The 11,927-nt window shown below is 40.1% G+C and overlaps 1 protein-coding gene and 1 long non-coding RNA gene across 2 annotated transcripts in view; both read right to left on the bottom strand.

Moving 5' to 3' along the window:
* Positions 1–345, bottom strand: part of olig2 (oligodendrocyte lineage transcription factor 2) — a 2,184-nt gene extending 1,839 nt beyond the window's left edge. The window contains exon 1 of the mRNA XM_008432608.2: positions 222–345. The gene's annotated coding sequence lies outside the window, so the exon portion shown is untranslated. The remainder of the gene's footprint in view (positions 1–221) is intronic.
* A 7,557-nt stretch (positions 346–7,902) lies between these two features.
* Positions 7,903–11,927, bottom strand: part of LOC103478629 (uncharacterized) — a 6,694-nt gene continuing 2,669 nt past the window's right edge. The window contains exons 2-3 of the long non-coding RNA XR_535823.1: positions 11,223–11,269; positions 7,903–9,506 (exon numbers count right to left, since the gene is read on the bottom strand). This is a non-coding gene — a long non-coding RNA (uncharacterized LOC103478629). The remainder of the gene's footprint in view (positions 9,507–11,222; positions 11,270–11,927) is intronic.

The raw sequence follows: 11,927 nt of genomic DNA, 5'->3' as shown, positions 1-11,927 counted from the left end.
TATATATATGAAATGAAAATATAAATAGCCTAAATTATAAAAAGAAATCCAGAAATATTTTAATCATTGCGCAACAATTCGTGTTGTACAGGCCTCTGGTTTATGTCTTTACATGCCACTCCACCGGGCGTACGCATGAAATGAATCAATACTGCTTCCTCTACATAATAATAACAATAACACTCAGCATGTTTACGCATACAATGAAATAAAACACCTACCAGGTTTGTCCAAGCGCAATGACGGTGAGAATCCGCAGTCAGATCCACCTGTTACTCCAAATCGCATCCGACAGCCCATCAGGCGCGCATGCGAGCGTCCGCAGGCTTTTATAGCGGGGCTGGAGCGAGCAGAGGCCGGGTCACCGGGACAACGCCGTTTCTGTCCCGGCGGCCTCCCCGCGACCAATCAGAGGCGGGCAAGGCGGGAGGGTGGGGAAGACATGGGAGGGTGACGACCGGGTGCGTTAGCCTGATGTAATTACCAACACAGAGCCTCAGTATTAAGTGAAATCTGACGCACTCCTGGCAACACATGGCCTACTACTGTTAAAATATTTGTTTTTTTATTAATAATGTTATTTCAAACTTGCAAAATAAGAGCATTAGCATTTCATAGCTAGATTTTTTTTTATTTGACATTATTAATTCAGAGCCTCATAAAAAGTACTAAAATAAGAAAATGTAAAATATTTTTTTCAGAGCAATTATTTGTGGTAAAATTATGCAAATTTAAATTGCCTGAATAATTGTATTTATTTTCAATTTGAACTCAAATGTAAACCAGTCCTTCATAAATATAATTCCTGATTAAAACAACTTTTTTGTTTCTATTACAAGATTGTATTAATTTATTTTTTCCTAATCGACCTTTACAACAGATAATCAACCAATCAACGCCTAATAAGCTTCATACCTTGTTTCCAGCATGCAGGCCTGGACCTGATAGGCTGTTTTCCGTTTATGTTTGCCCGCCGTCGGGCCGCGGCATCTGCTGTCGAGGAGCATCTTTAAACGTTAATTAATGAAGTGTGCAAAACTGTCTTTAACCGTTATGATCCGCAAGATTTCAATTAGTGGCGCTGTGTTGGTGGTGGTGGTGGGGGTGGGGGGAGACAACAGAGTGTGGCCCTCCGCTGCTGCTGCTGCGGGAGGGAGGGAACTCAGCCTGGCTCTGACTGACAGAAGGGCCCGGCGGCCCGGTGCTCTGCTCTCAGACACGCTAACTGGAACTGACAGCAGCATTGTCCCGAAAATGCGACAGGTATTGTCCAGTGGGGGCGCAATCAGCGCTAATTGCCTCGACAAGTTTATGTTTTCAGAACCCTTCTCCTATACATATAAATAGAAAATGTGGGGGTCTGCATTGTAGTCGGTCGTCGGCTTTAATAGAACACATCCTTTCCTTTCAATTCAGACCTGAAATGTATATATTCATCGAGACAAAAACAGCCGAATTTTTATAATATTTTAATATTTACAGAAAATTCTGAACAGTTAGTGAGGACGACCGGATTTTTAGCCCTCCTTTTAGGCAACTTTATGCCTTATTTATAGTGTAAAATGGGTTGATATTCATTTATAATTTTATATTGAGAAGATAACTCGCCAAACATGTATTTAATTAATTTATTACTATGGTTACCCGGTCCATTAATCTGACCGCTGCTGTAGAAGGTGACCTAACTAGCCCTCCAGGTGTCAGCATTTCCAGGTGGACAGAGGAGCTGCACCTCTTTCCCTGTCAGGCCGTAAAGGGACATTTCGTCATTTTTTAGCCACTTTTCACCCTTAGATTGCTCAGCTTTTGTAACAATCACATTACAGTGGCCAATGTAAACTTCAAGAGGCAGTTTCAGAGCCCTGCCCACACGTGTTGCTGCTATAGGCTTCCAAATTACATTAGATCGAGGACAGCTACACATCGGCATCAATATGTTCAGGGCTTGTCCACAAGAAATAAGAACCTTTCTGGGGAAAAAAAAACTCTTTGGTAGAAATTAATTCTTCCATACAACTAGAACAACTCAAAATGTTTCAGTTGCCAAATTACTGTGATGTACCGTAATCATTTTCAAATAAGCGCAAATAAGTCATCACTACTCTAAAAGATAGACAAGAGTTTATGTTTCATTTAGCATTTTCAGATAGTAGAAAATAGATTACATTTGTGTGAAATCACTTAAAAAAATAATAATTGATGCTCATAAATTTAGTTTATCACAGACTGGACTTCAAACTGTTCACCCCACATATTTTATCAAATAAAACACGGTGAAGCCAAGGTTAGTTTTCTGACACACTCATTTCCTCATGCAGTCTTAACCAGAAAGCAGCAATTGGCACACACTTTACGCTCCCCACAGTCAGGAGGAGCGGAGAGGGCAAATTTATTGATTGATTAATTTGAATCGTGCATGAAAAGGGACTTAGTCACACATGACAAATGATGCACAAGGAATATTAAAATTAACCTGTGCATATTTTACTCTGTTTAGTCACATTTTTTAAAAATCCTTAATACATTCAAAGGTCAAATTTGGAAGAATAAAAAGCAAAAAATAAAAAAACTTCTGTTCATAAAGCTTTCAAGCAAACTAAAAATAGTCTCACTCTTTATAAACATAAGCGCAAATGTGAAACTTTGTATTTGTTCTCTGTGCAAGGAGTTCTTGGGAGCCCCCTACTGGCCTCTAGGTGCTAAGCAGCAGCAGCTTGGCTCACTTATGCCTTGGTCTGACCTGTTGCAGCTTAAACAAAGAGTATAACATGTTTAAGTACAAATATTACTTCAGAATGAATAATTAACATGTTGAAGCAGAGCAGAACCCTCTCTGGACTTTGGCTTCAGATTTGGACGTTTCAATCCAAGCTAACCTTAAAGGTAAGCTAAAGAAAAGTTTGAACTTGACATTTTTTTTATTTCCTATTTTCCTTCACCTTTGACTCTTTTCTTACTGCTGCCACCTCAGTCATCCCTCCCTGTCCATCAGTCTGGGTGGCAACGAGCCCGAAGAAGTGGTGAATACCAGAAGTGAGGAGGAGCATATGTGAGCCATACTTAATCCTGCTAATCTTCTTCCAGAATAAAAAAAAGAAAGGGAACAAAAAAAAGCAAAAAAAAAAAAAAAAAAAAAAAAAAAAGAAGAGGAGGGTGTAAAAACATGAGCATGAGGGAAGGTTTCTTTTTCTGTCTGGAAAGCTGACCAGTTGAGCCAAATGAACTGAAAGACATGAATAACGTCCTGGCAGTCCCCCCTGGTCCTTTTCTGTGCAAGATCTTGGAACGAAATGAAGCAAAATTCTTGCTTTTGTCAAAACGCTGCAGTGAAGAACGTGAGACGCCGCCTTGCATGAACACTACTGTTGCTGTTGTTTTTGTTGGGGCACTTTGTCTTCCTCCGAAATTCACATGCAGCACTCCAACTGTACATGTAACGTAAAGAGCCACCGGAGGAAGAGGAGCGAAAAGTCTGAATATTAACCGTGGGATCCATGAGAGCAACTTAATATTCACATTTTAGCTAAATTAAACGTAATTTAAAGATATTGCTAGAATTTTCATACTTAGAATGTCTGTGTATTTTTTTGTAAAGGGTGGTAAATCAAAACATTTCAGAAATGTTGTGACTTTAAGTCCTCGAAAGTGCTTTAAAGAAATAAAAAATTTTAAAAATGAGTTACCTTTAATATTTAGATAAGAATGAGAAATTATAGAAAAATACAATATATATTTAGAAGTTGAATAGTTTCTGAGAAAAAGGATTTCTCATGTGAAATTTTTAATTTAATTTCTTAACAGCAAACACTAACTTGTATTTTATCGGGACTACTTATAGGCTAGTGTGAAAAAAATTATATAAATCAAAAGAAAAAAAAACGAATTTTTTTTTATTAGATTTTAGTTCATATGAGCGTTTTAATCCAGCTTTATTTATTATACTGAAACATTGTTTGCTTCTGCCTGACGAATGGCACCTGTTGATGAGCAGGTGCACGTTTCGGGAGATGTGCATTAGCCTATTGAGGCAATAAAACTGCACTATATCCGTTTAACACAAGTGTCATTCCTAAAGCTGCCGTTTCTGAGAGCGCTTTGCAGAGATTTACCAGCAATACAAGTGACAGTATCCAGAGACCCAGTGGGATAAAGACACTACTGTCAAATGGGAACAATTTACATCACTGATAGCACACTATAAAATGCAAACCAGTGTGCTAACTGAACAGAAACATTAAAACAATCAACACAGAGCCTCAGCATTAAGTGACATAAATATGCTCCAAGCATAAACAAACTGTTTAGAGAAGTAGTTCCAAGGTTTTCGAAGTGGTGACCATATAGTCACCACTTCGAAATGTGAGGTATTTTGTGGTGGGAAACCAAACGCTGCAGCAGAATTTTAGTTAATTTAAGTAAAAACGCAAGTTTTAGCATTGTCATTATAGGAGGTTACTGGACTAAACCAGCAATAATTTAACAATAACCTTAAATATGATCTTACAACAATATGGAAACATTTACCGCAATATACAGGAGACTTCTTAAGCTAGTGGTACTTGACATGCCCATTAGAGCAACATCTGGGGAAACTCATACAGGATTTGAACTATATTCAGAGATGAGGAGTCAATATCAAAAACAAATAATATGAAAATAATTGGTATGTCATGACCCAGCCAAACAATGTGAATGTCACACCATTGATTCAAACATTCTCTAAAACTTCAGAACATTAGTGAAGAGATTCAACATGAATATTTTAAAGATATGACCATACATATCTGACCGTAGAAAGGGTCTTCAGACCAATTGGCAGTACTTTCCTAAAAGGTTGGCAAAAACTACATATGAACATGTTTAGCCACATTTCAAAAACTTTGCATCTCACAGCAAAACTCTCCAGCGTGCAAGTGATAAGCGCTCCGTCTACAAGGCCATGTGAGGGCAGGAGGTCACCAGCACATTCAGGTGCAGGACGTCTAACGTGAGAAAACGTGTGGATCTCGGCCGCCTCCAGAGTCATCAGATGTGATTGTCTCAGGGGCTGGACGGATTGGGTTCTGCTGGCCAGGGGCTTTATCTCTACAACAGCTATTAGGAGGTAATTAAGTCCTAACACTGCAGTGCCTCCCATGGTTACTATAACATAACTGCAAATGGGAAGCTTACAAGCTCCTTTAGACGGCATGACAAATTGAATGGAACTCATTGGGCTTCAGCTATTATTCCAGCGGCCCCATCTGGCTGGGAAAAGATAAAGGGGATTTGCTGGAGGTTGTGAGGGGTTGAGCCTCCATGCTCGGTTTGTGAATGTGAGCGCATGAAGGATAAGCAAAAAGAAGGGGGCGGTGGGTGGGTGGATGGTTGGGGGAGCGCTGGTCCACCGTGGGGAGTGTTTTGAGGGCTCCAGGGGGATTTTTTTCTCCTTTTTTTTTTTGGTCTGAGCTTCAATTCAACAGGCAGCCTGAGATTTGCTTTGGCCAAATGTTACAAATGTTTCGACAACCTGGTCTCTGATCCTTTCGGGTCACCCGGGAGGGCACGGGGGTACAACAGCTTTACGCTCAGAGATTTAACACGGAGATGAATATATTCACACCCGCATTCACTCCCCCGGGCCTCCAGATGCTTGTTTCAGGGAGACGGAGGCTAGACCCAACCTCACTTTGCCCAAAGCAGACCAGCTGGCAGGTTGGTTGTAGACGTACTGKGGATTCAAACTGTTGTAGACAAAAAAAAAGTTTCTTAGTTACAGCACAATACACTGTTATTGGGGGAGACTAATGTTTGAAGTGTTGGATTTTGGGGACCATTGAACAAATGTTAATCAGTTTTATTATAATTATGAACAAAAACTCCAATTTCAGAGATGATACAAGTCCTACTTGGCTGATAGCAGAGCTGGATTATGTCTAGCCTTGTCTTCACTTCCTTTATCTGTTGACAAACTTGAAGTTATTCTTCAGTTTCTCTCAGACCAAATTAGTGCCATTTAGACAACTGTTCACAAAGTGCAACACATGCTATATTCGAAATAAGTGCTCTCAATAAGTAAAAAACAGCTAAATAACAGATAAACGTTCAAAGCTTTAAGCAACTCACTTTGAAAACAGGTTCAACAAAAAAAAGGTTTACTGCTGATCTCATGTATGTGAAAAATATATATTTATTTTTCACATACAAATATTTTGATAAAATACACAAAAACCTTTTATCAGAATCTCTTCAAAGTGAATTTAAAAAYAGAACATAGAAATGAGGTGAGACTTTGTGCTGTTCACAAATGTCTCAAGATGTACTACATTTTTCTTCTCTTCCGTTTCTCCCATTTTAATTAGTCTGCAAAGCATTTTCTCTCCAAATACGTCTTGAGCAAAGTTGTCCTGTGTCTTATTTTCTCAACAGGTTCATATCTGTTCTCCATTTGATATCAGATTTGTGTTCATCCCAATAATTACATAACAAAAAGGCTCATCATTAAGAGCTACCGAGCATCTCTAATTTGGGGAAAGCGGAAACAACTGTAAACAAATAAATTTCTCCCCTTATGATTTTAAGTATTTTTAAATTAAATTTCCTGAGAGAAATATCACAAATTTCTGAAACTTAAACATTATTTTCAAGTCTATTTAGTAGTTTGGTTTGAACCTAAAGAGCACAAAGCCTTCGTTAGCCCAACAGTATCTTCGCTCCTGCATCACAATAACTGTAAAGACTTCTAATGACGGGGATCTGCCAGATTTAACAGGCTTTCATTCAGATGGCAATTGTCAGAAGCCAGAAAACAATAGGCTGAGGAATAACAATGACATACACAGGCAGAGAAGGCCATTCCTGTTCTGCTGCAATTAGCTTCAAATGGAGGAAGACACAGGAGGCTGGGTTACATTCCTTTACTCTCGCTACGGGCCTCCTGATCCCATCACACGCACAGCCTCGTCATCCTTAACAAGGGGGCGGACTGCTTTACTACCACCTCGCTGCTAACCAGCTGTCACACCCACAGCATGGACACACACGCACTCTGAGAAACAAAACCAGGTTTCCATCCAGGAAGAAGAGCGGACATCTGTGAGTTTCATGGTTTATAGGTCGGAAAGCAACTGCAGATTGAGTCGCTGTGTGTAGAGACGTTTAGAGCTTATTCAGTTTTGAATTGTGAAAACTGATTACAAAGTTTTCTACTGGGAAACCTAAGGTCTTTGAAGAATAACATTGTTTTCAATAATTCCTATTTGGATTCCCCCTAGTATTGATGTATTAGATTGAAATGATGATTGGACAAATTGTACTATTATCTTAAAAAAAAAAAAAAAAAATCTGACCTCTAAATTCTAAAAGTAGTTATTGCTTACCATAACTTACCATGTGTCCCTTTAAATTGTCAGCATCTTTAGATCAGATTAATATTTACAAACTGCAGATTGTTAAGACATGAAATAAGTGTTGGAGACAGCGCACTGCCAATGATCGTCCTTTATGCCATACTCGGATACAATGAGAAAGGAAATATTGGTGTTGCGATAACTTTGTGTGAATAGGACTTGTACCCCCCCATACTTATAACAAAATGACGTCACCCAACTCTGGAAAAATCCTTTTAAATTGATTGATAAGACAATAAACACTAAAACTCTACACCGGGTTTTCCTGATCAACTACAGCAACTCACAACAACAAATGCATGCTCCAAGCACAAAACTACTAATTAAATCGCTGCTGTAAACCGAACAAGGTAACGTCATACATCCCTAACGTCATTGTTTGTGATAAATTGTGTTACAGTAATTTGCGAACAGTAAACTTAATTGTGTCTATACCTGATGAAGTTCATCTTATAGGTAGATCTTAATAAATTAAAGAAATAAATAATGTTTCCAAATAATGTACTACCCAAACTGCAGTTAAAATGAGAAGACAGGCCAGTTTAATCGCCATGAGACGAACAGAAGAGAGTGAAAAGCAGGAGTCACTACGGCCACTCTTGAATGGAACATGGTTTTAAAACTTGCTGCTAACAGAGCTGAACGAACTTCGGCATCCCAAACAGGGAACAAGTCACCAGGAGAAAAGAGTTCTAAAACCAAGCCAGGACTTTGCATCCAGTTGGCAACAACACTCTAGCTCTTGTTTCTTTACCAAATATCCTTTGATCAAACCATTTCGCATTTTAATGAATGGAAAGCCAAAAATAAGTCGGAAGACGCTCGATGCAACTGCAAGGGAAGGGGAGGAAGTTCTTCCGACGTGAAGACGACGTTGTGCATTATGTACGTGAGAAGTTTTGAGAACGGGTAGGTGTGTGTGCCCCCTCACTTCCCATCTACTCGGTTGTGGTGTTGTTGCATGCTCTCCGTGGTCGTCCTGGGTTTGGTCCAACAGAGCAGAATGTGTGGAGAGAAGGAGAGAGATGACGGGAGAAGGCAGAAAGGACGAGTAAGAGGTGGGGGTCTGCTTGGTGAGGGCTGGGGGGGTGCTGTTTGTCACCGTGAATCGGCTCAGGGTGTTTCACATCATCTGGCCATTGATGGCCGCCCCTCCCCTGTTGTAAAACAAGCTCCTACGGGCCCGCCTGAACACTGGGGGCATTGTGTCCCACCCTTGCAGAAAACATACCACCCAAAGTGCTGCTGCCCCCTCCGCTTCCCACCCTCACCATCCCTGATCTTCTACTTTCTACATGCATCTTCTCCATCTTTTACTGTTTCTTTGTCTGGCATCAACCTTGGGGTGGAAGGTGAGGGTCGCAAGAGACGCTGCATTATCATGAGACAGCAACAGGTAGAAATAAGAGGGACGCCAGACTCTGGGGTGGAGGAACAGAGAGCCAGGAGAAAGTAGAGGCTGAAGGAGGTGCAGAGAGGAAGACGGGCATGGAGGGCTGGTGCAAAGGAGGCGTTCCCCCATGGTTTCCGTAATATGGAGGGCTAATGGGAAGATTGATGGATTGAGACAGCAAAACAAAACAAGGGGTGGTTATAAAATGTAGAGTGGGGAATAAAGCAAGCAGGCATTGGGCTGAATGGCGTCTTGAAGCCTCAATTCTGGGGATGTGTGAGTGTGTGTGTCATAGGGCTGGCCAAAGGGGGGAAAATTTACTACCTTTTGGGGGCAGGGAGTGGGTGTGACTGGTTCCCTAATTGCCAAGGAGGTCTCGGGAGCGTCGGGTACAAGACAAGTGGAAGGGTGGGAGAATAAGACAGGATACAAGAGGTTAGTGTAGGTCAGAGCTGACCACCTAAGATGCCCCTAGCAAAAGACGTAACCCCCAGCCCCTCCCAAGCCCATTTCAGCCCTTCCCGAGTGCCCCGATTGAATGCTATAAATAAATATCTTGTCTTCCCTTTCCAAAAGCGGATAATTTACTGCCCACCCATTCCGCTTTGCCCATCTCTTCTCCATTTCTCAGCGGCGTTGCCAGGCGGTGAATGGAGCTCGTCCTTTGAGTTTGGAGAGCCTGGCCAGTGTTTTCTGGAGGGGCTGTCCTCACAGTTTGGAGCACTCTGGAGTGGAAGCACACAAACACGCATACAGCAGTATATTGAATGCCACGCATCCACCTTAAAACAGCACACCCTTTGAGTGAGAGACGGAGAGATTCTTATGGGAGAAACCTGTTGTTAAGGCAGGTGATGAGATCATATGCCTTTCTTCTCTAATTAAACAAGAGACTAGTGAGTGCTTCTAAATGGATGATCTTCACTCCGGGTAAGAGTCAAACTCAGAGTCATTTGGATGTTTCTCTGAATTTTTTAAGACATGCATGGTGTAATATATATTTATCCCAGCGTTCATTTACTTTGGATCAAAATATAGCAGTGACTTTAATACTAAAGCTGATACCAGCTGACGCAGAACTTTCTATAGTTCATTGTAAATGTACTCATATCACTTGATCATTGTCACATTACAATCACATGCTTTATGATTTTATGTGATATATAAACACAAAGTAGCACTCCAGTGTTTTCTAAGAGGTTTACTTTTATGCTAGCATCAAACTCAATATTTACATTCATGCTGGTACCTGTACAATGTTAATGTCGCACAATGTTTCATTGTCACCAATTGTAAAGGGTCTGTTTCAATACTCAGAGAAACATTTTGTATATTTTTTAATTAAAGTCAGTTGCACGTTCCTCTACAGCGCCCAATGGCATTTTTGTTGAAATTTTGACCTTACTGTGCAATATTTCTTGTTCTTTTGTGAATCCATTTTCTGTTGCTTTGCTGCAGTTGAACAGAAATTTCCCTGTTGTGAGATAATAAAAGATATTTCTATTTTTTCACCCCCGTGGAATGCTCCTTCCATCACCACGTTTTACCTCAGGCATGGTGTGTTCAGTGTGAAGTGAAATATTGATATTCTCACACAAGTAGTAATTTTTTATATATATGCCAAAAAGTTCAAAATGACATTAAATAAATGGGAAAAAAAAGTAATAAAAAACTTCAAAGTAGAAAATGTTACGTTTTTTGCATCATTTTGGACCAGTAACACCTTTCTGTTCCATCTCCAGCTGCATTTAACAACATGCCTCCAACTTTGTTTTTCACAACGCAACCCTTTTTTCTCTTCTCATTTTTTTTTAATTGAAGCCATCTGCTCTCATGGAAGCCTCGTATGAATACAATTCACCTGTATTCACAAGAAAAACAGAAAGTGAGCAGAACTACTGGTTCTCCTGTGATGTTTGTGCAATCAACAGCAGCAGTTCTAAAGATGGCTGAAAGGAGAGACAAATAAAGGAAAAAAAAAATCAAACACAGAGTATGGGCAGCTGCCAGCCTCTGCTACTGTGCTACAGTCAAAGAGACCAAACTAAAACTGTAAGCGATACAGAGGGCAAAGGGGGAGTGGGTGACGGTCGTATGGGGAAGAAAAACAGTCTGTATTAAAATCAGTGTTGACATGGTAGGGGGGTCTGGCTGTGAAGTTGATCAAACTGATGGAGGCAGCAGCGGCAGCTGCACCCAGCGCTTACCCTGCTGTCTGAGACGAAGCTTTTGTTTGTGGCACAGTGAACAACATGGCATGGCTGGCATGGTAGAGAATTACTTACTTTACCACAGATGAACATCCAATGCAAATTCACCAGCTGTAAACAAGTCTAACTGATGAGGCATGCCATGATCTTTCTTTGCCCCCAAATAATCTTTCTCTATATATTTTGTTCAACTTGTTGGCATGGCAATAATTTTATTAAAAAATGTATTACCTTCTTGATGATGGCAAACTTGGCCCTCCATATTTTCCAGAGCTGAACTGTTAAAAAAAGAAAAGTTATCTCTCCATATACAAACAGCTACACCATAAAGATGCATGCATTTTTCCATCATAACGTTTAAATTAAAAGCGCTGAAACGGAAACTTGTCCACCGTCAAACTATATGCTTATGGAACAAATTGAGGAACAGTCAAAACATTGAAAAACGCTTTTTAAAAGCTGTTAATTTCAGTCACATCAACATGGATAAACCAGGAGTTGCAGGCAGAAGTAAGGACAAAACTGTGTGCATAAGTTCATAAGGAATTAATTTTCCACACACTAAGCATGCTAAGAACAATAAACACTATCAAATGAATGAATAAATGACTGCACTGATCATGTAAAAATATGCTAAAATAAAATTCCAACTGGATGTGGTGTTTTTTCTTCCATAGGCCACTTTAATCAGTAAAGCCCCGATCTAAAATGTACTTATTTTAGTGTTAAATAATTACCCCCCTTTAACAACTTGAACTAGTTCCTGTCAATGTCACTGAAATGTTTCCATAAATCCATAAATAATGTGAGATAAATAGCAATCTAATGATATTGTAGTAAAAGCTAATAACACACACTCTTTCCATGATTTGCTGAGCGTTAAGTTACCACCTGACTTCAATCTGGTAGCACCTGCAGTGTGTGTGTGTGTGTGTG

Source organism: Poecilia reticulata, linkage group LG2, assembly GCF_000633615.1.
Source record: "Poecilia reticulata strain Guanapo linkage group LG2, Guppy_female_1.0+MT, whole genome shotgun sequence".
Lineage (NCBI taxonomy): Eukaryota > Metazoa > Chordata > Actinopteri > Cyprinodontiformes > Poeciliidae > Poecilia > Poecilia reticulata.
This window is presented reverse-complemented; position numbering and strand designations above follow the sequence as displayed.